The sequence below is a fragment of the Sinocyclocheilus rhinocerous genome, unplaced genomic scaffold, assembly GCF_001515625.1.
Source record: "Sinocyclocheilus rhinocerous isolate Xijiao unplaced genomic scaffold, SAMN03320098_v1.1 scaffold303, whole genome shotgun sequence".
NCBI classification, from domain to species: domain Eukaryota; kingdom Metazoa; phylum Chordata; class Actinopteri; order Cypriniformes; family Cyprinidae; genus Sinocyclocheilus; species Sinocyclocheilus rhinocerous.
The window spans coordinates 980,453-985,372 of NW_015656152.1; the positions used below are offsets into that span (position 1 = coordinate 980,453).

Genomic DNA, 4,920 nt, shown 5'->3' on the forward strand with positions numbered 1-4,920 from the left:
GGACCTGTTGCTATGACAGCAACTCCGGGATGAGCTTCGAAGTACCAAACAATCCAAGATCACGCCAAATCATCAACAATCAAATCCAGCTAACTGAGTTAGCGACGTACGAAGAACGGGCCCCTGGTGTATTGTCTAAAAATATCGATGTTTTCTTTCTTTGGTTTTCAGGGGCCCGTTCTTCTTTTCTTAAATTAAAGGGATAGTTCACCCAAAAATAAAAATGTGATGTTTATCTGCTTACCCCCAGGGCATCCAAGATGTAGGTGACTTTGATTCTTCAGTAGAACACAAACAAAGATTTTTAACACAAACCGTTGCAGTCTGTCAGTCGTATAATGTCAGTGGATGGGAATCACGGCTTTGAGAGTCATTAAACACACACAAACAAAATCAAATTAAACCCTGCGGCTCGTGACGACACACTGATGTCCTAAGACACGAAACGATCGGTTTGTGCCAGAAACCGAACAGTATTTATATCATTTTTTACTACCGTTACCAAAACGTGACGTGTAAACTCTGCTGATCACGGATTGGCCGGAGAGAATCGTCACTACCTGCGTCACTGAACTTGCGACACAAACACAACAGAACCGCTAGATTTAAATCAGCACAGCCAGCAAAGGATCGAACGCAACTGTTTTGAACCAGCGCACCTTTTTTTAACAACCAAAAAGTGTCTGTTTCGCTGTCTGTTGAGGAAGTACAGACGTTCCTCTCGTTGATAGCAGAGGAGCGGATCCAGCGAGAGATTGATGGGGCGACGCAGAATGAAAAAGTGTTTCAGGAGTCGCGGCAGTAGAGGCGGCGCAACTAACGACATGTGAATAATCCCACCCACTCTAAAGCGGTACTGAACTGCAGTGGAAACGGGAGCCGAGCCGTACCACGCAGTGGAACAGCGCCATTGGATGCCCTGGGGGTAAGCAGATAAACATCAAATTTTCATTTTTGGGTGAACTATCCCTTTAAGATCTCAAACGTCTCAAACCATTAAATTCAAATTTTGCGCAGAAATTTGTATACTTCCACACAAAAAAGAAAAGAACATAGTATAAATCCATAATAACACAAAGATAGGTTATTGTCATGAATAAATCTGATATTTACACAGTTTAAGAAGCCCCACAATTAAGCAGAGCATCAAAAAATTATGTTATACTCATTGTGTTCCTCTCCACGGAAATCTTTAGTAAAAGGCGAAAGATTTATACGCTATGAAAAGAAACATGAGTGTAATTTTACGCAAGCAGCAGTGCGTACTTGAGTGACAGGAACACATTTCACAAGAACGGTGGGAACCTGACAAACACCATCTGTTCAACATTTAAAGTTCCCATGAAATCAAAATTAAAGTTTTTTGGGTGTTAGTATCAGTATGTTAGTCTTAAAGTTATCTAAAAGCCAGTGTGCTCCAAAAGAGTGACACATTTTGGATTTAGAAGATATAAGCATTCAAAGCTTGCAGTTCGTCATTTCCGCCAAAATGGATCAACGATTTTTTTTAGGTCACCTCATACTTCAGCTTCTCATCAAATTTTCTGACCAATCAAATGCTCTCTAGAATCCGAAGCGCCCGCCCCCTGCACTATAAATAGACGCTGGCCCTGTCCCAAATGGCACCCGAAACCCTCGCGGTCTTTCTCCGCGCTCCGACTGTCCGGCGGAAGTCTGCTGCGAAGCTCGCCCCAGTGCGGGCTCGGCAGAAGTGCGGATCGATGGCGCATAACGGCCGCAAGGGGGGCGCTCGCGAGCACCCTTCTAAACGCTAAAACGACAAATGGGACACCCTATGGTCTCGTGGACTTAACGGCCATTGTAAGTACGTAAGACCGCAAGTGCACATGAAGTGTTCCATTTGGGACAGGGCCTTAGACGAATGTCGATCTAGAGTGACGTAAAAGTCGCATGAAATCCGACATAACTGTTCACACTGCGGTCACATTGCAAAACATCTGACATGTATCGGATTTAGTACCACATATGGAAGTGGCACAAATCGGAATTGAAAAGATCAGATTCCATGCGGTTTGTGCTGTTCACACTGTCATGACAAAAACAGATCCGAATCACGTGTGAGCAAAAAAAATCGGATTTGGGTCACATTTGCCTGCAGTGTAAACGTAGCCTGACTGTTGTTCAAAATATTCAAAAATGCAACAGCAGTTTTTCGTAATAAAACCATATTTTAATTCAAAATACTTTACTTTAAGGGTGCAGAAATATTTTGGATTTAGAAGATATAAGCATTCAAAGCTTGCAGTTCGTCATTTCCGCCAAAATGGATCAACGATTTTTTTTAGGTCACCTCATACTTCAGCTTCTCATCAAATTTTCTGACCAATCAAATGCTCTCTAGAATCCGAAGCGCCCGCCCCCTGCACTATAAATAGACGCTGGCCCTGTCCCAAATGGCACCCGAAACCCTCGCGGTCTTCCTCCGAGCTTCGACTGTCCGGCGGAAGTCTGCTGCGAAGCTCGCCCCAGTGCGGGCTCGGCAGAAGTGCGGATCGATGGCGCATAACGGCCGCAAGGGGGGCGCTCGCGAGCACCCTTCTAAACGCTAAAACGACAAATGGGACACCCTATGGTCTCGTGGACTTAACGGCCATTGTAAGTACGTAAGACCGCAAGTGCACATGAAGTGTTCCATTTGGGACAGGGCCACTATAGACATAGTAACGGAGGCTTGAGCTCGGGCTTCTCTTTTTGTAATTTTAAATAGGATTATAGGTATATATATATATATAATTACACTCAACGATCGCTTTTAGGCTGACACAGATACACAGCTGACCAAAAGAGGGCACTGTCTCATTAATGAATCCAAAGAAAGTGTTCTTTACACAGTCGTAACACGAGCGCTAAACTGAAAGTGACGAGCACTTATTTGGACAGACATTTATGAACATGGCATAACTTGTCTTTTTTGTTTTGTGTGTTTTGAGGAAAAAAAGAAATATAGCCTAATTTGGCATCGCAGGGAATCAAACCTCCTCCTTGAAGATCCTGTCCAACTTAAAGACAGACGAAACGACTTGATTTTATGATGCCACACGTTCATCGTGAACCAAGCAACGACATCCTAACAAATACATACTTGATGCATAAGAACTCCTCCAATTACATCAGTGTGGACGGCTGTGCACGTGCTACAAATAAAGAATAAATGTGATAATCTGACTTTCAACACAGTAGCGAAGCCCCGCAGTAAAGCAGGGCATCAAAAAATTAGTTTATACTCATTGTGTTCCTCCCCACGGAAATCTTTAGTAAAAGGCGAAAGATTTATACGATCTGAAGAGAAACATGAGTGTACTGAACTCTACCGGAGCAGCAGTACGTACTCGAGTGACAGAAACACGTTTCACAAGAACGGTTGCAACATGACTGACATCGGTACTGCAAATATATTGCAACAGAACAACTTATAATAACGTTAAATGATTATGCTATTAAATTGCATCATAAACAAGAGTGTGTGGGTGTATAAAAATGTAAAACAGTTAAGAGAACTTAACTGTACCCCATTGCATTGTGGGTAAGAGAGCTTACTTCCGGTTTCGTCATCACTCTCAAGGAATCAGCTCGCTTTACTGGTATGGTAGAAAACAGGCTTTACATTTTCAAAGCCTTTAGTAACATTGTCAGTCTCTCTCACTGTGATGTAAACACTTTGATAACCACTTCTTAAATGTACACTTTGAATGGTTTTGGTTAAACTTGTCAAACCAAAATATGACTTCCTGTTATAAAACAGGATACTGATTTCATACATGTCCACTGTAGAGGACACCAGGATCAAAAGCATGTTTATTATGCATTTTGGGAGACACAAGAAATGAATAGGAAAATTAATGATATATCAATATTCTTATGAAATATTAGATATTATTATGAAAATCTGGCCAATTATTACTCCCATTATTACACTTCTTTTTTCAACATGCTGTCCCAACAGCACATTAATATGCAAATTAGGTACTGTGTATAGATAACACTGTGTTTAATGGGAAAACCAGTTTATGGAAATTTTACACACATATTGCATAAAGTAAAATGGCATATCAAATCATTTTGTTATATCTTTTATAACCTAGTTGAATCATCCTTGATAGAAAAAGTGTGGAAGAAAAAAAAACCTGAAACAAAAATTGATTGGTGATTTAAAAAAAAATCCCATTGTTTTTGCCTTTTCATGTCTATTCGTGTCATTTTATTTTTTAGAAAAACTGTCTCCTGGTGTCCTTTACAGAGGACATAGCATAACATATGAATAAAATATAATTTTTCAAAAATGAATATTTACCATTTTTTTCTTATGCTCTAAACAATGTAATGACATGAAAAAAATACTAAATTCACAAAGCTTTTTTTCTGGTTCTCAGGAGGATATATTATAATAAAGAAAGTAGGCATTCTTGTTACAAAAAATTCAGATGCAATAGTTTTTAAGATTAATTTAAAAAAAAATTATTAGTCCAAATGAGAGAATACGTAACCCTCAATTGTGGGCCATTTACTCTTGAAATATTGATAAATAACTAAGTAAATAAAAACGTTGTTCTCCCCGTCGGGGAATCGAACCCCGGTCTTCCGCGTGACAGGCGGAGATACTGTCCACTATACTAACGAGGAGCTGTGCATGTATGAAAGGCGGGATATGGGACTTTTATGTAATACTTTTCAAACACACCGACTATTTTCAGATGCAAGATAAAAGTCCCATGTTCCACATCAGTAAGAAGTGAGGAACTAACTGATATTGAAAGGCGGGATATGGGACTTTTATGTAATACTTTTCAAACACACCGACTATTTTCAGATGCAAGATAAAAGTCCCATGTTCCACATCAGTAAGAAGTTACTTCCTCGTTAGTATAGTGGACAGTATCTCCGCCTGTCACGCGGAAGACC

At 40.3% G+C, this 4,920-nt stretch overlaps 1 non-coding gene across 1 annotated transcript; it reads right to left on the reverse strand.

Moving 5' to 3' along the window:
* Positions 1 to 4,569: 4,569 nt before the first annotated feature.
* trnad-guc (transfer RNA aspartic acid (anticodon GUC)) lies at positions 4,570 to 4,641 on the reverse strand. Its single transcript has one exon. It is a non-coding gene; the product is annotated as a tRNA-Asp (tRNA).
* Positions 4,642 to 4,920: the final 279 nt, after the last annotated feature.